This window comes from Passer domesticus, chromosome 1 (assembly GCF_036417665.1).
Source record: "Passer domesticus isolate bPasDom1 chromosome 1, bPasDom1.hap1, whole genome shotgun sequence".
NCBI lineage: Eukaryota > Metazoa > Chordata > Aves > Passeriformes > Passeridae > Passer > Passer domesticus.
In genome coordinates this window covers 25753116-25773999 of record NC_087474.1, presented here as the reverse complement: position 1 = coordinate 25773999, position 20884 = coordinate 25753116, and the positions used below count along the sequence as shown (strand labels likewise).

The window sequence follows — 20884 nt, the reverse complement described above, 5'->3', positions numbered from 1 at the left end:
GAATGTCATATATCTTTTGATAAAGCCTACAGAGTTAAGTGCCTAATAAAATAGTACATGACTAAAATTACTATTAATATTTTCGCATTATGCTGAAGTATGAGTATTCTCCCAGCAAAGGTATGAATCACTGGTTTTTCATTTCTTTAATTCTGTATTAATTGGTACTTGAGGCAATAAACCATAACATATAACTTTGGCTTCAGATAAGGTTTAATGAGTGCCTGACCTTTGCTTGGATAATTTTCTGTCAGTGAACCAATTCAGGATAACCCTTTGAAGCTTGAATTCCTGTGTTGAGTGCTACTTGCTTGCTGTCCTTGACTTAAACGGGTGGTACTGATAGTTGGCTTTTTACAAAGAAGGCTTCCATAGGAAAGCTTTCTTTTAAATTATTAGTTTAGTGGAAATTTAAATTTGTTTTGTCTCTCTATTTCATTAATTATTCTGCAATAGAACAGAAGTGTGATTATAGCTGGAGCTGAGAACCACCTTTCCTAACATAACTGAGTTATATGGCCTACTAAGATGTCATAATCTGCATGATGGCCCTTCCACCTAAACATACATCATGCTTAAGGATATACCATAAAAACTCCAGCAGAGTAAGTCCTAATTCTTTCAGAGTCCCACAGAGTATAACTAGAGAAGTCAGAAAGTTATTATCTGAATGAAATTGTATATTAGATATAGGACCTGAATAGGTTTGATACCTTTCAGGTCATTCTGAAAAAACTGCAGATATCTAGCTGGTACAAGTTCAGAATCTCAACTGAAGTCTCTTGAGAACATGCTTTCCTGTGGGATCTCCAGTACTTTCTACTTCTGTCTGGATTTGAAATACTATGAGAACAATCACTCATGCTTTAAATTGGGATTTATGTTTTCTATTCCTCTCTGAATCCCAAAGTGCAGCTAGGCATGGAAAAATGTGAAAATGATCGAACATATTTTGACTGTAAAAATATTTCATCATTTCAGACATTACTGAAAGATTAGGCAATGTATTCTCCTACCTTAAAATATCTTATTTCTGGAGTTTCTGACTACCATGTCCAGTGGTAGTATCACCTCTAACATTTTTCTCCAGAAAAAAGTAGAACCTTATTAATAAAAAAAAAAAAAGAAAGAAAGCAGCCAAATGCAAAAGTAAACATTGTTTGGCACTGAGCCTACATGAGGAGGACTAAATGAAACACTTTCTCCAATCTTTCTCAAGTATATAAATTGAGGCCAGAGATGCCTCATAAGAGCTCCTAACACAATGGCTGGCCTGACCTGTGTGTACAGTACATTCTCTGTTTAAAAACTGTGCATATAAAATATGTAATATTCACTAGAGCAGGGTTTAGAACTTGAGCCTTATGCTTTTGAGCCATTTTAACCCTCAACAACAAATGCTGAGTGATTGAATGCAAAATATAGCAGCTTCAATTCAAAAAGCCTTTATGTTAGCAGTGTTTTAAATATATTCAGGACTTCAATTCCAGTTTTGAATCAGAAAACTTGAAACAATAATCAAGGATAAATGTGGACATGGAAGAGTTTATCCCTGTCCTTTTGTGAAAGCAGAGAATTAACATGTATTAAACAATATAAACATATTTGTATGGTATCAGATTGTATCAGTAGACCTAGCTTGGATAAAATAATATTTCTATTTATCAGATTCCAAACAACTTTTGGCCTTTGTTGTGGTGGTTTGATTTTGTTTTTAATTCTATACTTAGCTAATACAATTTGTTGCAAATAATCCCATTTTCAAGCATTCACAATTAATTTAATGAATTGCATTCTTCATTAAAACACTGAAAAGAAAGTATATAGTCACAATAATATGCTTAAATAAACATGTGTTTCAGTGCTTTGCTAAAATGTGTGCCTCAGGCCCTGGTCTTTACCATTTGCATACGTTGATTCAAAAGATTCTAGAATTTTTACTTGCTCAATCTGCCAGTTTCCTTGTGGAGTCACAATCAGTTCTGTATAAAGATTTGGACTCACTCTTCACACTGAATGTGCCATTTGTAAAAACAAGATATCAGGGCTAACAGGAACAACACAGAGAGGAAAAATAGAGCTTAGAGCTAATGGCATAAACCTATGGAAACAAGCTGCCTTCCCATGGTTAAGAGACTCCACTCCAGTGAGCAGAATTAATTAAGTTCATTTCCATTCAGAACTGCCCTTGGTCCACAGAGAGTCAAAGGGCAGTTGAAGAGTATAATTACTTGTGTTAAAGAGAAATGGCAATGGGAGTTAGCCCAGCGTCACAATGTGTCTTAAAAGAACAGCATGCCTTTATTGTATTTTTAGTTTGATGTGGGTGAATTACAAAGCAGGGGGAAAAAAGCTCTATGTGAAACAGTACTTACCAGATATAAATGGAAACAGTCATTCAAATGCTTCATTCAAAGTAGTGAAGAAGGAGAAAAAGAAAAAAAAAAAGCTAGCAGTTCTGATAATATGTCCAGCAGTGGGAACAAATGCCATAAATTAAGGTTTGCTTGAGATTATCATGAAAATAAAAAACAAGTGCCAGGACTACTAATTTTCAAGCTTATTAGAAAATATTAGCTTTTGTGTTCAGTCATTTCCTTTGATCCTGTATGCATAAATTTTTTCTAATTTTCACCTGTTTGGTACAGCACCATTCACCCAAGTGTTACAGGTATTTTAACAGCCTAACTTTGACTATCTTTGCATCCCTCCAGGCCTTTTTAAGAGTTTGTGTATCAATATATGTTTTGTTGCCATCTTTCCAGATGATTGCAAAATACCTGGTTTTATTTTATCACCTACTCTCAGTGATGTTTGGAGTAATTTAACACACTTTGGGATTACATTTTTACCCAACTAAATGATATATATATATTGTGAAAATCAGCTATTCTACTTTTATTGGAACCAGTCAATTAAACCAGGCACATGGGAAGGAAGCAGTTGTAGCTGTGGTACCCATCCTGCTTGAACAACTCATCCCTCTTTTTCCCCTCTCACATTTTGGAAGATTCAGCTGAAGGGAGTTTGTCAGAAGCAGGCAAAAGGTCACTGTTCTCTTTATTGATAAATACATTACACCATTACAGGCCAACAGTATTTCAGTGCCACAGGCAGCTGTAAGAAACATTATCTCTTCATGTAAACTTTTGTTCTAGCTTGAGCAGATCCCACTGTGTTGTAGTGCCAGAAACTGAGAGCTGGATGTAGGGGAGGCTGCACCTCTCTATTGTAGGACTAGTAAAGCTCCAATATCCTACCAAACTTAGAAAAAAGAACACAGTGCACTTCATCTCATATAGTCAAGACAATCATATACAGGGGTTATTTTAGGTGCTGGAAGAAGTTTCTCCAATTCATATTTCTAAGATGTAGTTGAGAATATTCATAAAAGATTATGTATAATCTGCAGAAAAAGCTCTGAAAGTTTTCCAATATGTTGACAATAAATAAGGCGCTTTTTTTCCCCCTGGACCTTGAGGTATCTCAGTTACTTACACCATTTTTATATAGTTTGTCTGGCAATTTTTAAATCTAATAATATCCATCTGCAATTCAAATCCATTCAAAGTATTTTGGCCAGCTTAAAAATACAAACTGTGAAGCTGAAGGAATCATGTAGTTGTGGTATTTCCACTGACTGACTCAGAGGCAAGTCTGCCCTGAGTAACTGTATTTTAACAGCTGTCCAAAATGTTTATCTGGATCTCTTTCAGCTTGTTATATTTGTTTATTTTTGTTTTTCGCTTACAAAAAGGTATTCATTCAATAAGTTGAAAATGGCAAAACCACTGAAATATAAGTTGTACCAGCATATGACCTCTTGTGGTCCTGCTGTTGTCACAGAGCTACCATGTGTAAGGATTATGGTTATGAGCTGTTGATGAAGTGCAAATAAATAAAATGTCATTGAAGGACTGAAATTCAATTGCTTGGTTCAAGGTCAGGTAGTTATAAACTGAAATAGTGCTGTCTACAGCCCCTTGTGTTGCCACTTTAATGCAAATATTTGTGGGTAGAGCTGTGTCCTAACTCAACATTCAAATTCAGAAACTTTTCTTTCAGAGTAAATCCTATGTACAAAAATAATAGATCCTCTATTATTTTTATACAAGACTGTACAATTATATCAATAACTCCCTAAAGTGCCTTTGTTTGTTCCTTATTCTTTCATGAGCTATATTTCTGTTAGGTGTTGTGCAGTGAAAATGAGTTTGCAAGGATGATTTAGAGTTTAAAATGAGAAATATGGTAAAAGAACAAGTCTGCAGGATTATATGTGAAATAGAATTTCACATATAAATTTCAGTTTGTTGAGATACACATGTTAAAAGAAAAAAATAGCATATTTACAGCCACTCCACCAAAAAAAACCCTACAAACCAAACCACTATTTCAAGATATCATTTCAGAATGAAAGGAAAAGGAAAAGGAAAAGGAAAAGGAAAAGGAAAAGGAAAAGGAAAAGGAAAAGGAAAAGGAAAAGGAAAAGGAAAAGGAAAAGGAAAAGGAAAAGGAAAAGGAAAAGGAAAAGGAAAAGGAAAAGGAGAAAAGGAAAAGGAAAAGGAAAAGGAAAAGGAAAGGAAAGGAAAGGAAAGGAAAGGAAAGGAAAGGAAAGGAAAGGAAAGGAAAGGAAAGGAAAGGAAAGGAAAGGAAAGGAAAGGAAAGGAAAGGAAAGGAAAGGAAAGGAAAGGAAAGGAAAGGAAAGGAAAGGAAAGGAAAGGAAAGGAAAGGAAAGGAAAGGAAAGGAAGGAAAGGAAAGGAAAAAGAGATAAAAGAGGAAAAAAGAGATAAAAGAGAAAAAAGAGAAAAAAGAGAAAAAAGAGAAAAAAGAGAAAAAAGCAGTATGACAATAGCAGTTGCTATGCTAACTGACTTTGACTGAACTTGTGCTATTTCAGTTGTAAATGCTTCATTGCAAAATCTTCAACATTTTGGAAGCAACATTAATTGCTAAATCAGCTGTGAAGTAAAAAAGCAGGGATCTCACATCAACTTTTCAAAAATTTTCTAAAAATGGTGGAAAAAGGTGATAGAGCAATAAATGAAACATGGAACTTTCCCTTTAAAATGCAGATACATAAGAAAAAGAGTAGTAACAATGTGATGATATGTAATTATGTGTCAATATTCATAGCCTATAAAGCAAAATTGATGAGACAATTCACAATCATAAGCCACAGATATTCTGTTTATATGGACCTGGCCCTCTCTGTAGTCAGGAAGGAAGGAATTTGAAAATATTTTTATGATTGGAAAAAGACTATATTGTTTGTCCAATTGCTTATATAGTTCTGGATAAAGACTAAAGGATAAAGGCTTGTGTGATTTATTGTATTTGGATCACAGAGGCCAGGAAACATGATTAAGAGAGCACAGAGCTGCCATGTGTAGGAGAGTCTTACAGATTTCAATGGCAACATCGCAGTTTAACAGGCTTGGACATTGGATCCCATTTCACCTGGGATGGCAACGGGAATTTCAACAATATTGCAGATAAGCAGAAGAGAACTTCCTGTACTTCAAAAAAAATTCTAGTTCTCTTCAATGAATCTGTTTATTATATGTTTATTATAATAACAGTGAATAGGAAACTACAATCTACTCCTGGATTTGTCATTCCTACCAGACTTGTCATTTAGGAATAGAGTTAACTTTGGTGTCTGATAATATCATCAGAAAAAGCTCTGGAGGAATCTCCAGGCAACTAAGATATATTTTACAGGCTGGATAATCCTCTTCAGGAGTCCATCTCTTATCACCGTCTGTCCAGGGAAGCCATGTGCAGCTGGAGTTTTGACTTTGACAGATCAAGACAGATGGCATTAGTTCACTCATGCTGGGTAAGTGTAGTTTAATATAGAACTTTCTACAGTGAAGAAAAGCTACAAACTAATGAAAAAGCCCTCTCTATTTAGGAGTGTTAGGTAAACCCTAACAAGTATTTTCCTTGTGTGATAGTCTACATTCAGTTCAGTCATATTTTACCACCTCCGTTTTGCACCTCTTCTGGCGAGCGTTTGCCCATGTGAAAAGTCCTGCTGTTCAAACTTGCTGCTGGCAACTTCCCTCACCTAAGTCCTGCTTGGGCCAAGCTGGGTTGAGCCCTTGGCAGCCTCAGTCCTGGATACTCCTGTCTGTTGGCAGGAATTGGCTTTCAGCATGGAAGCATGAACCATGCTCTCTCATGTCTTCATTGCCCTTTCACTACCAGGGTGAGTGATGGCTTTCCAGCACCAGGATGACCTTCTGAGGGGGGTTGACTTTGCACACCTGATATATTTAGGGAGCTACTTTGCCTGGACTTTGTGTACAGATAATGGAAGAGGCCTTTTGCTGCATCCCACTCTGAAAAGATATTGAGAGTGGGATGCAGCAAAAAGTCTCAAGTTTCCTCCTAGAAGCTATAAAGAAACCACAGAGATAGTAACTCTCTACTCCAGGCCCCAAAGTTGCTTGTTCAGCAGACACAGCACTGTTATAGTCTAATCTGGCAAATAAACTATGAGAATTATCCTATGGAACTGACTTTATTTATTTGATATTTTGAGGTCTTTAGAGATACTAGCAGGTGGTTTGTGATTAAACATTAGCAACATAACTAACAAATTTAATAAATAACAGAGCCAAAAAAAGAACTGAAATAAATTCCCAGTGTTTAGAAGTATTATTCATTTCAGCCCATTCAAGTAAGTCCACTTTCCCAACACAATATATTACTGAGTAACTATTGAGAGCATAGTTCCAAGGGTGGAACATATACAGATGGGTACCAAAGTGGCTGAACTGCATCTGGCAGTTTGGCTTCATCTGGAAGGAGGCCAGCCCCAAGGAATTGGGTAAGGTGCTCAGAATCCTTCAAAAGCTTATACTAGGTTCAAATACCAAAGTTGTATGGTAATTATGTTAAAAAAACATCTCCTTCCTTTCAGGCCTTCAGACAAGCTATCTAGAGAAAAAGTCATAGTTTTGTCCATCTGTACCTGACAGGTACCTGTTAATTCTGTGCCACAGCAGTCAGGTATTACTAGGTGCTGTTGCTGCATAAGATGCAGCATATTTAATACATGAGCAGATCTATTTATTCATCACCTACTATGAGTTTATAAATTTTGTTCTGTTACCTCCACACGTGGGATCAATGTTCTTTGTTTCTTGCTGTGGCTGCTGCTGTTTTTCAGTTACTGCTATTAGATATGAAAACGTCTTTCCCCCCAATATCTGTGATTCCTGGTTATCAACTGCTTCTGGGAAGTATAAATGTTTTCTTAATGTTTTTTCTAACTTTCATAATTTCCATAAAATACAAACATAAATGAGCAGTACCATATAAACTCTCAAAATTTCTTTCTATTTCCTTTTGGAATTAGGTGTTAGGAAAAAAGAAGCATAACCATTAGGTAATAAGATAGTAACTCTTGAGATTAAAAAGAAATACTGTGTCACTTGTGTAACACCTGAGATTTCGTATCTTTCTACATGAAAGATTTCATTTTTTAAAGTTGAAATCCTGGAGAGAAATAGATACCAAAAGACATAATTTATATTCATCATTTTAGTTTGTTTATCTAGCTATATCAAGATGAATTTTGCTATAGATTTCTACTTTTTCTTTGACAGTAGCTGTATCATTTCTTTCCATCTGAGAATTTTTACAGGATCAAGTCTGTAGTGGAAGATAGCACGATATTTTTGTGTTATTACTATCTGAACAAGATGTCTTTACAACCTATTTCCTAATCTTAAAGATACCAGGACCCTCAGATCCATTTTACATCTCACCCTTCCTAAACTCTTACATCAAGTATATGTAGTTCAGAATTGAAACTTCACAGTTAGTGATAAGAAACATTTTGCCTAGAAGGTATGTCAGCTCAGTGCAAGTTTTCACATACCTGATTTGTCTTTGTATGAGAAAACGTTTCAGATTCACCCTCCTGAAGGCTGATGACCTATTTTCATCAGGATTTCAGACTATATTTTGAAATGTCTCTTATAAAAAAAAATTTAAAAATCCCTAGTGATTACAACTAATTTTTTTGAAATTGGGTCATTCTGTCTTTCCATGCCTTGAGATAACCAATTAAAAAGAGTAAAGCTAAGGAACTAGAAGAAATCCCCCAAACTCTGAGAACAGCAGACTGTCATCTGTCTTCAACAACATCAATTTAGTTTTTCATGGTGAAAACTTAGTATCTTGGGACACATTATAATAGACTTGACACAGTTTTTAAAATCAACAGCTCTAGCTGCTCACTGTGTATTTAACAATATGGTGATTGTCACCAGAAGACCTTAGGACAGACATAAAAAAAGACATCACAATAAGAAAAGACCCAGCTTTTCTAATAAGAGCTGAGTGAGCATATTAATGAACTTCACAGTTTAGCCCTGGATTTCTTAAAAAATTGTAATTAAAGTGGAACTGTGCCTGAATCAGATGAAACCATTTTCTCAGATGAATGATATTTTATTGAAGATCATTTATACATAGATTGGAAATTACTTTTCAAAACTTAATTTTGACAAAAAAAATTAAAAATTGTTTTGCAACAAATTTATTAGGTACTATTTTGACCATTTTTTCTCCTACATAAAAATTGAGTATCTCAAAATTTTGGGATTTTATCTTGGATTTCACAATTTGTTATTTTTGTTGTTACAATATAGTAGAATAAAAGAGTAGATGAAAACTGTAAAATTTTGCTGTGGAAAACTTTATATCAATAACTACATTATTCACCCAACAGTAGTTAAATAATTAGTTTGAAACATTTTGGCTATCAATTATCTTGAAAATGGTGTCTATTAACTTCCAGTAGATTTTTAGTATACCAACAGAACTCAAAAAAGCTGAGAGCAGTTTTAGAGTGGGCCAATGTGCAAAGAAATAAAGAGGACCATCTGGATAACCACATAGAAGTTGGTCTGCCACGAGTTATGGATGAAGGTGACATGGAATTGAGTTTTTAAAGGACCAAAAGATAAATGTATAATTCACATTGGTAAACAGGATATCTAATACTCATATATGGAAGTTATAATGGGGAAGGAAGCATGTGTTGTAGGGAGGTATTAGGAATTGTGAATGTTGAAAGGGATGTACATGCAAATATTTTGTGTACCTGGGTTGACAAACTGGCCTTTACTTGGCAAGCAATTTACAAGTGCAATTAACTTCAGGCTCAATTTAGCTAATTTAAACATCTAAGTAGCAATTGGGTATTTGTGTCAGATCCCTTGACATCTAAATAGCTTGAATTAGGGTGCAAATAGTTGTGGAAGGAAGAAGAAGTGTCAGTGATTCACAAAAATTAAAACTCCAAGTAAATAAATACTCTCAAACAAACCATATTATATGTTGCTAGTATTTAGATAATGATGGAAAAACTTCCCTCACAAAGTTTCAGCTGTATCCAGATATGTTTTCGTATTTCTTGTACTGTTGATAATTATGCTCCTCCTGCCTGAAAAGTGAGCTAGCTTTCAAATATGCACCATCAACAAAATACAAACACCTTCACCTGTATTGTTTTGTTAATGGTTGAAGCTATTTAACTGGAATGCAGATATCATTAGCTCGACATAGAAAGAGTTAACTCCCACCAGCAGCTTAATTCCTTACTCTGAATTGGTTTTGACTAATTGCAAGATTAAATGTAGAAAAAAAAAATAAAAGAAAATGGAGGCAAAAGGTCCAACCATCTCTGATGGTTTGTTTTGTTGGGGATTTTTGCTGTAAGTCTTCAACCTCTTTTTTTTTTTGTGTAATATTCTTAGTATTGTGTTTGTTGGTTATTTAATAGATGATTGATGTTACAGAAGAATGCAGTGTACAAAAATGGTTTTCTGTTTTTTTCTAATTAAAAATATTTATGAATTATGTTTGCCATACAGAACACTATTTTTTTTCTTTTTCTCAACTCCTTGAGAGTTCTCACAGCAAACAATGAACAAAGAAGATCATGGCTCAGTTATCTGAGTAATTCAGAAAAAAAGAGAATGATAATTCATACAGTCTTTGAATACGTCTCTTTCCAGTAGCATATAGTAAAGGTGTAACTGTATTTATTGTTTTCATATTTAGGTACTCTGGGAATAACATATTTGTCAAGTTTTATGTAAGTGACCTCTCATGGATATGAAATATTTCTTCATGCCCTCCTTCTCCCCTCTCCCAATTAATAGGAAATTACACAGCTGTTATAAGAAACCGTTAATTGAGTTAAGAGATTTAAAAATAAAAGAAAAAAACCTCTATAGCAGTACCTAAATAATGAAAATCTTCTACACATACATGCTTTCTGTCCTTTGTTCCTTTCACCAATACTTTTGATGACTGTTTTTCTTTGTTCATCTTACTCATTTAATAACTTCTTATCTATCTGCAATTTCAAGCAACAAGGACTATTTTTCTTTTGGTAGTTTTTAAATTGCTTTTGTGAGTTTGATGGATTTGGGTTTTGTGTTCTTTTGAAGGACATTTCACAGGTATTCAGCAATCAGTGACCAGACGATGCAAAAGGTCCTCTCTTTAGTTCTGGTAACTTTCTTCTATGCAAATTGTTAACAAAGTCCTTTATTTTGGAATATTTTTGTGGACTAAGCTTGCATAGATTAAACCAAATCAGGATAAAAGTGTTTCAATTTATTTGATATAATTTAGCAGCAATTAGTGAGCTATGCATTTAGTACTTATACCAGCAACTCAATAGATAGATCACCACTATAGTCACTTACTAAATGTAAGTATACATCTGCACATTTCTGAACAGCTTTCTGAGGCCAGTTCTGGAAAATTAGAATTACATCCACATCCCCTGCCCCAGGTTAAATGCACCCCCATCACAGAGGGGAAAATGTGAGTGACAAGTACCACCCTTCCAAGCTGCACATCTCTCCTGTGGGAAGTTTTAGGTGCATCTATGCTTCTCCCTGCAATTGCTACCCCCATGCAGCAAGGACCATACCTGCACATATCTGCCTTGTCCCTGGACATTGCACCTCATACTGTCATCCACCCCACAGGCTGCTCATGGCATACAACAGAGAGGCTGCTCTGTCTGACCTTGGAGTGGTTGTGGTACCCCAGAACAATTTCTGGCAATGGTGAGCCTGGCATTGACTGCTTTCATTTCCACTACAAGGTTTCTCTGCACTGCTTCCAATAGTTGCACTTTTAAGCTTCTTTCAAACTTCAAGACATCTTTTCTGTTTAAAAAGATATCTTTTCAATTTCTAGGTCTAACCTAGGCGGTGGCCAACATTCTCTACAGTGTTATAATTTTTCTTCGATCTTTATTTTGGGCCAACAACCTCATGGACAGTTTAGGTGTCCCAGTGGGATTTACAGTGAACACACAAGTTCCTGTCTCAGCAGCTGTGGCTATTCAGGATGTTTTGGTAAAGATGTTGCGAGCATCCCACAGATCCCAGAGGAACACTGGCTATCAGAGGGACAGGAAGAGTGCCAGCACCTTGAAAGAAAAAGGAAGATAAAGAAACTGTCTGAGAAGATATCCAAAAAAGGTCAATGAAAATGGTGAAAGGTCTTAAACACAATACTTAAAAGGTGCAGCTTGGGGCAATGGTATTGTTTAGTCTGAAGAAAAGGAAGCTCAGGGGAGACCTTCTCACTCTCTACAACTACCTGAAAGGAGGTTGTATTGGTTTATATTGGTAGCTAGTGAGGAACTGAAAAACACACCTGTGTTTTAGCTACTGCTGGGCAGGGCCACCACAGCATCAGTGCATTCCCCTCTCACCAGTAGGCTGAGGATGGCCAAGACCTTGGGAGCCAGCATAGCCAGAACAGCTGATTTGAGCAGACCAAAGGGGAATTCCATACTGTATGATGTCTGCTGAGCAATAAAAGCTAACAGAAATTTTGCCCATGTAAGGGGTTGTATTAATTATTACAAAGGTTCTGGAGAAACCTCTATGTGTCCTAGAGCTCTGCTTCCTGGGAAGTGCCTGGGAATTGCTGCTGATGAGAAGGAGAGAATACATCTTTTTTTCCATTTTATTTTCCCTCAGCCTGGGCTGCTGAGGAGATCAGTGATAGAGCAGCTTGGTAGGCACCTGGTTTCTAGCCAAGAAACAAAAATGTTGGAACAAGCTGCCTGGGCAAGTGGTGGAATCACAATCCCTAGGTGCATTTAAAAGATGCGTAGATGTGTCAGTCAGAGACCTGGTTTAATGGTGGACTTGGTCAGGCTGGGTTAACAGCTGGACCTGATGTTAAGCATGTTTTCCACCTTAAATGATTCTGAAGTGTATGAGAAATTTCTTCCAAGAAGTACTAAGATGCTATTGCAAGACTTGCTCCTTTCCATAGTCACTTATTGCTTTTCAGTGAAATTTCTCTAAGTAGACTTGAAATCTCACTGCCAACCTTTGCTTTGAATCTAGCATTTTTTTCATTGATTATTCTATGTTGTTCATGTAATCACCCTCATCAGAAACTTAAAAAAATTTGATCTGTTTTGAATAAAAAATAATCTCACTAATTCTGTTCAATCCTAATGATCTCTAATTCTCTTAAAAATCTCTTTGTTTACTTAATTTCTTTTAAATATATTTATAAATATGTTCATTAGTGTTAATAAAATATAATAAGCAATAATCCTCTTCAAACATAAATATTAGGATCCTAATTTTGATAATTTATTTTCATTGCTTTTCTAATTGGCTGGAAGTTAAGCAGACCAAAGCATCTCTTGGCTAAACTGATATCACTGTGAACAGCAGCTATTCCAGTAGATTTTACCACAAAAAGGATCATCCCTATAACTGTTCCCTGGCTTTGACGGACAGCGTGGAAATATGTGGTACAGGTTTCATTATTTGATTAGCATAGTAATTACTTGGGGTAAGAATCTAAAAGAAAAAATGAATGATGAATTAAATGAAAGGAAAATTTTTTAAGCTCTTATTAAAAGTTCATAGGTACCCGAATCCAGATCAAATTCTAACTCCATGCACATTCCCTTAGAATAGGTGGAGATAAAAATCTTTTCTCACTTTGTTGGAGATGGAACTAAAGCTCTAAAGGAAACAGCACTAGGTTGTGGATGGTTAGGTTCAATGATTAAAGCAAGGATGGACTCAAGTGTGGGGAACAGAGATAGTTACTATGGTCAGAAAAAACCAACCACATGCACTAAAGATACACCTGGTGCAAAACGAGGGATTAAAAAATAACAGGGCTGGAGGATGAACAAAACTAATGAGAAGTAGGATCAGATGTCCAAACTATCTAATGTAACTAAGGAGTCTGTGTTGAAAAGTATGATTCAAAAACAGAACAAGTTTTGATCAATTTTAAATAAAAATAGGTTACTTGGACTATTTAAATAAAAAATAAAATTAAGATAAAAAAAAAAAACTTAAAGGTAAGCAGTTTGCCACAGGAATAAAACATTTTTGGGACACTTAATGTCCTAAAACAAAAGTAAGGTAAATATATAAAAAGTTGGTAGTGATAATACTCCTCTCTTGGAGTAGAAAAAGCCCAAAATAAGGAATCTATATGCAGTTCTTTTCCTCATATGATACATAGCCACAATATGGAATAGTACTGTATATTCTGGGGGAGCAAAGGCAGGTAACCCTTCCCTGGGAAGCCTGTTCCAGTGCCCAATCACTATTCAGGTGAAAAACCTTTTCCTAATATCCAACCTAAATTTCCACTGACACAACTTCAGGCCATTCCTTTGGGTTCTGTCACTGGTCACTGCAGGGAAGAGATCCTTCCTCTGCCCCTCCTCTTCCTCTCGCAAGGAAGCTGTAACTGCAATGAGGTCTTCCTTCAGTCTTCTCCAGGCTGAACTGACTAAGTGACCTCAGCTTCTCATAAGATCCCCTCTAGACCTTTCACCATCCTTGTAGCTCTTTGGACATTTTCATATAGTGTTATATCTTATATTGTGGCACCCAAAACTGCCCCCAGCACTCAGGGTGAGGCCTCTGCACCCCAGTGCCAAGCAGGGTGGGACAATCCCCTCCTTTGCTGTGTTTGATGCCCCCAGGACACGGGTGCCCCTCCTGGCTGCCAGGGCACTGCTGGGCTGTGTTCAATTTGCCATCAACCAGGACCCCCAGGTGCCTTTCCATGGGGCTGGTCTTCAGTGTCTCGTTCCCACATCTGTACATCCAGAATTGCCTCATCCCAGGTGCAGGATCCAACACTTTCTGTGTTAAACTTGATACTGTTGGTTATTGCGCAGTCATCTAATTTTTCATGATCTCTGTGCAGGGCCTCCCTGCCCGTGAGGGAGTCAACAGCTCCTCCCAATTTAGTATCACTGGCAAAATTACTCAACTTTCAAGTCCTGTGTCCAAGTTGTTTGTGAAGATGTTGAAGATAACCTGGCTTAAAATGGAGCCCTTTGGAACCCCACTAGGAACTGGAGAAATTGCCCAACGCTTTATTTATTATTGCTTTACTTTATTAAATTGCTTTATTTATTATCATTGAAGTACATAAATGGTTCCTGGTTAAAGCATAAGGTATACTACAGAACAATTCTTTAGAAAAATTTTAGTATCTGCTAATCAGAAAAACGATACCTCTAGCATGATAGTTACGCCTTTAGAAAGAAAATTTAACCCTTTTTTTTCCTTAAATTAGCACTTCAAATGGTAAAAGAACCTACTTAAAGCACAATGTCATAAAAATTGTATCAAATGCTGATAATGGAAAATATATGTTCAGTCAAAACTCTTGTAGTCTGTTAAATGGAAAAGTCATCACGTTTATATATTATAAAAACAACTACTTGAAAACTGTACAAGAAATCAGCCTAGGGTTTCAGTGCCTTTTTCTGTTCTGGGACAAAACCAGGTCAGTGACAAAACCAGATATATGCTTTGTGCATATATCAGGTAAGGACAAAGTTTAAAGAAAAGGGGTGCAGAGCTGGCTAAAAAAGGATGAGAAACAGAAGGAAACTATTGGGAAGTTGATTGACTGATTGTGAGTGGTGACTGACAAGTTTAGCACATGGGTCATGCCAATATGTAACCTAGAAAAAGGCTACAAGCCAGAAAGATTGTTCTTTGGAGCTTGCCTGTTCCTAAATTTGCCATTAATAAGGGTGACAGGAGTGACAAATAGTGAACTTAATTTAATTTTATTCTTTGGAAACAGAACTATTTGATTTTTTTAAATGCAAGTTGATTTTAAATGGGAAATATTCTTTGTAATGAAAAAGTTGGGATTTTTGCAAGAGAATATGTCACATAAAAATATTGGACTCTTTCTTAAAATTGTTTTCAGTGAGGATCCTCTCTAAGGCATTTATGTTTTTTGAGGTTTTTTTTTTTAATTTTCTCAAAATTCCACATGAAGCTTTCTCTACAGTTGCTGCAGTAACAAAGATAAGAATCTGACTTCTTGCAAGTGTTGCTGGAGCAGTATGGATGTAGAAAGAAAGGATGTTTGCCTCAGGAAACTGAGTGTGTGGGAATGAGGGGAAATTGGAAGGGTGGAGATAAGTTCTCAAACACATGGAGGAGGAGGTGCATGCCAAGTTTAGAGAAATATTCTGGGTAAATAGAGAAAGGAAGTCTAAAAAGTGATGAGAGATTTAGCAGACAGAGAAGACACCTGTATGAAGTTCTTTCCTCTCCATGAATGATATCTGGGCTAGCTCTTCACAAGATATCTTTTTTATATTTGAATTTGACATGGATCAAGTTGGGACTTATTTTATCCATAGGTCCAGTGACAAACGAGCAATTTCATTAATTGGCTCCAGTGATGTTATGTACACTTGTTTGTATTCTAATACATGATGCAAAATGCAGAAAAATCACAAAGAATGCTCTAAGAATACAGAAACTTCAATGAGGAAAGAATATTTCCTTATCTTGCTTCATCTTGTAGAAATAGCAATGCTGTTTCCATTTCCAAACTCAAAAAATTTGAGTTTATAAGATTATCATCAATATTGTAAGACATAGAGCATTAAAATATTTAATAAGAAAGATTTACTAAAGTATATTTTATTGAAGATTTTTACCATGTGTTTAGATTTAGATTTTAAACATGAAATATTAAAGCAATAATAGAAGATTAATTGTCCATTGATTGTAACCACAGTAACTGCTGCTTAAAGGATTTTGGAACAGCCACAATATGTTTGCAGTAGCTGAAATTTGCACATGCAAATAAGATGCATTCTAAATTTCTAATTAGTTGTTGATTTAGAAGCTGCTGACTGAGATATTCCCTGATTCTGTCTACTCTGACATTTAGTAAGTCATTACACTTTAAGGAAGACATTGAATAAAAGGACAAGGTAGTGTCTTAAGGCCTAAATGAAATATAACTTTGGGCTTTAGGACAGCAATAGACATTAACTAATACCTTGTTTATGACTACTGCAAATGCTGTTGAAATTATTTTAAATAACAATTCAAAAAATATTATAATCTGGATTTTTAATAATTTCTGTTTTCCATTTATCTGTTTAGTTTGTAAACCAAATTTTGAGCCATTGGATTGACATCTCTGAAAGCTGCTGTAACACAAAGAGTGTAAAACAATGTTTTAAATATTGCTTTAAAATAATATTATTGTAATTTATAATGGCTAGAGAAAAAAAAAATGGCATTACAGGGTATGAGTGAGCTAAATGGTTAAAGGGAAACATGGAAGTTTAAACCCTTGGCAAAAATGATTTTTCCTATTGGACCAGAAAAATGTAAGGCAGACAAGCCTCTTTATAGACACTGCGCCAGTAAACTGTGTCTTTAGAAGAAAATTTTATTGGGTTAGAGTCTAATCTTTCATCCAGAATTTGAGTCAAATGCTGCTCTCAGTTGAGTCACTGTGTAGCAAACCATAAAGAAGAGGAGATAAGCATCTGCTGGTAGAACATGAACAGCTGAACCGTAAGAAGCTCTTTCCCTGTGTGTGTCTCGCTGAATGTGCGGCTGGACTTTGTTGTGTGACTTTCAACTTTCCACTACCTTTTCTTTTGTAATGCTTTTGCTACTTTTAGGATGTAACTTTTGCAAGGCACCTAAGTTCTTTTGATTGACCTATGACTTATAAGCTGCTAACCTGAATGTTATTATAAAGGTGTAGACTCCATTTGCCTACAGCACACCTGGACAAATCCCCTTGATGCCAGTTTATCACTTGCATGGGGGCTCACCAGGCTGCTGAACCTGTAGGAAGAAGCTGCTTGTAGTCAATCAGCTTTGTCAGGGCATGCCAGTTAATCTTCTCAACTCCTTACCACTTTCTTAAAGCCAAATAAAAACTCACTGTTTATTTCTTGCTTTTTACTCCTTAAATTATTTAAGAATATAGAAAAGTACCCTATGTCCAGCTATTTTTGAAGTCAAGCATATTACACAGTCTTAGTACCAGCATGTATAAAACCTTTTGAATTTATTTTCAAAACATTCCAAAGAAACAGTCCCTTAAGTGTCTCTACCAGCCCTAGAAAAATAGCTTTGCTGCCTAAAAGATCACACATGAATATAGCTTTCATGTTTTCAAACACCTTGGTATTCCTGGGTAACTCAGATACCTTTTTTCTCATCTCCATTTTTTCAGAATTCTAGCTGTAGCAGCAGCTGAAAAAGCTGCCAAAGGAGAGTCTGTATTGCTCTCGTTTACAGTGGATTTTCTTTGCTGAGCAGTGGCAAAGAGTCAGTGCTGCACATCCTTCTTTTGAAACAACCTTGCTGCTGCTTCATTTTCTCTGCAAGAATAGACAGATCTGGTATTGTGTAGCAACCTCCTCCTTTTGCTGTTCTGAATAGCTCTATACATAAAAATTGAGCTCTATCTTAACCCCTCATATATACACCATGGCAGTGCTAAGGGCTTTCCAAAGAAGCAGGGGAGATCGGGGTTTTGCTGTGAAATGGCATCCAGACTCTGACTCCTTATCTCTCCTCTCCAACAGAAACTCTCAATGTCTGTCAAATCGGTATGTTAAGAAAAGAAACAGAACTGTAGTGGTACAGCAGACTGGAGGCTTTGTTTATGGTGAAGAACCACATATTGGGAGGGCTCTGGAACAAAGGTTTTCCCATGAATAAAAGGAGAAATCCTTTGGAAGGTGTTTTTTACTGTGGATTTGTTGAGATTTAGAGCCCAACAGCATTTTTGCCCTCCTCAGTGGCAACATGGGTGGGTCAGGTAATACAGAGATGATATCTTGTTTTGGCTGACCCCTCTGAAATGCTGACACAGAAATCCCTCCTTGAATGGAGAACAAAGAAATGGTCACTAATCACAAGTCACTGGTAGTCTACTTGGTAATTCACAGAAGTAACTTTGCAGTGAGTGATCATGATGGTACAAAGCACAGAAAATTATATCAGACCTTTTCCCACTGTATAAACAGCAGAAAGCCTAAAGACAACAAGCCTGTATGTGCTCAGCTGCAGCCTGACAGCTTTCTGCTGAGCTCAGAACTATTCTTGTCTTTACTCCCATGAAAATCAAACTAGCATTTTTTATGCAGAAAGATAGAAAAGGCATTTGCATGTAAAGGTTTGTCACTCTCCATTCCCACATGGATTGTTCAGTTTGGACCCTGGAACACTAAGAAACTACTAGAAAGTAAAAAAACCAACCAACCAACCAAACAAACAAACAAAAACAACAACAACAACAACAAAAAAAGAACACCAAACAAAAAAACAAACCCCTAAATTTTTGTGGAGCTGTACATAGGATTGAAGCAGAGAATTTGAGAAAATACAAGTCTAAAAGTCACAAAGGTGAAGGAAACAGAGGAAAACAGGAAAAACAGATGAGTGCATCTGTATTAAGAAAAGCTTCAAATTAACTGCCTGTCTATATAACCTGCTTGTTTCAAATATGTGTATTAGATTATAAATATGAATATGTTATAAAATATAAATAAATATATGTTTGTAACAGTCCTCTGGGGTCTTTTATCAAACCTTAGCTATTATCAATACTCTGTAAGGAAAATTAATATAATTTAGGGATAGAAATTATATTTTATAAAAGAAGAATTAAATAAACTGTTGAGATTCATTGCTCTCCTCCTCCATTTGATTTAATTCCTTCTGGATTTCATAAGAAATTGCCACTCTCTCTAGAACAAGCTTTTTCAATAGTTCCCATTACTATTTTTTTTTTTGATGGCCAAAGCAATCGTATTATTATTTAATTTTTTGAGAATACTTATATGACCTCAGATAGAAGTTCCCCTTCCCTTCCCTTCCCTTCCCTTCCCTTCCCTTCCCTTCCCTTCCCTTCCCTTCCCTTCCCTTCCCTTCCCTTCCCTTCCCTTCCCTTCCCTTCCCTTCCCTTCCCTTCCCTTCCCTTCCCTTCCCTTCCCTTCCCTTCCCTTCCCTTCCCTTCCCTTCCCTTCCCTTCCCTTCCCTTCCCTTCCCTTCCCTTCCCTTCCCTTCCCTTCCCTTCCCTTCCCTTCCCTTCCCTTCCCTTCCCTTCCCTTCCCTTCCCTTCCCTTCCCTTCCCTTCTTTCACCTCTCCCCTCGTCTTTCTTTCCCTCTTCCCTTTTCTCTTATTCCCCTTCTTTTCCTTTTCATTCCTTTTCCCATTTTCCTTTTTCCTTTTTTTATTTTTCATTACGGCATTATTATAAAATTGTCACGTTACTAAGGCACAATTCATCTTCCCCATTTTTGCCCACTTACACGGATGCAGTGTGTGAAACAGTGTTATTTTGATTTGGTCACAGTTCATATCTGTGAGACACAGGTGTGATCAGCTGCAGCACTGTGAGACAATGATGAATGGGCCCTTTAGAGCTTAGCTTTACATTTCAAGAAACAGCAAAAGAGATTAAAGGAGAGAGAAACTAAATATGTGCCTGTGCTTGTCCCTCAAAAAGCAAGAACACTAAATCCATGTACAGACACTTGCTTCAGCAACTACAATAAGGGAATTCTAGGGAATACAAGCCAGCTTGTGTTTTAACAAGGTAGTAGGTGAATTTGAGATTTAAGATGGAGGAACAGATGGTTTGTGCTCTAAAATATATCACAGGTGTCCCAGTAATCTTTCTTTACTATTTACATTTGTGTTTGTGGGCTTGGTTTCCTCTTCAGTGAAGAACAATTTTCCCTAAAGACTTATGAATAAACAGAATAGGTTCCTAAAGAACAAGTAACTGGAAGTTGGTTGCAATGTGGGATGTCAGTCCCGCTTAGGCAGATATCTCCTGTGTTGCTTTATTGTCCAGAGATTTCTGTCCATAAGCTCTGGTCCAATTCTTATTGATTCCCTTCCTACTTATATTTTTTTTTTCCACAAAAGTAGGTTATACAGAAAATCTGAATCTCCCCTCCCCAGACAAAATATCAAAGAGTGCAGAAGGACATTTAATATGAAAAGATTATGCTTTAAGTATACAAATCACTGTTTTGCTCTGTTGTAATCCAAAATTTCAATCAAAAATCATTCTTCATACAATATTATTAAGGGTGGTTTTAGAAAACGATTTGTTAAATATTAAATAGAGAATCAATCAAACAGTTTATTGCAAAATGACATCTCAAGTAGACATTTTTCTAAAACACTATATATTTTATTTTATATAGTTTTTATTTTTCTGTTTTCTCTTATGTGCTAGAGACATTATTTAAACATCATTGTGCTAAACAGAAAAATACCTTAACTTTGAGGCTCCATCTGGAAGTAAAATTGTATTTGTAAATGCTTCACTGAACAAAATTTTTCAAATATAATTCAAGTATAGTAATCACATTTAAAATACAATTTTTCATAGTTATGTCCCATCTGCCCAATACTGATAAGGAGTTAAAAAAAAGCTGTAAAAATCAATGCCACTAAATGCTAATTAATTATAACAGAACTTGCCTAGCTTACTAAGCATATTTAATAACAGGAATGTATATT

General features: G+C 36.1%; 1 long non-coding RNA gene across 1 annotated transcript; it reads left to right on the top strand.

The window, feature by feature from the left end:
- Nucleotides 1-1622: 1622 nt before the first annotated feature.
- Nucleotides 1623-12144, top strand: LOC135287303 (uncharacterized). Its single transcript, XR_010351053.1, has 3 exons — nucleotides 1623-2146; nucleotides 5726-5843; nucleotides 11243-12144. It is a non-coding gene; the product is annotated as an uncharacterized LOC135287303 (long non-coding RNA).
- The last annotated feature ends 8740 nt before the right edge of the window (nucleotides 12145-20884 follow it).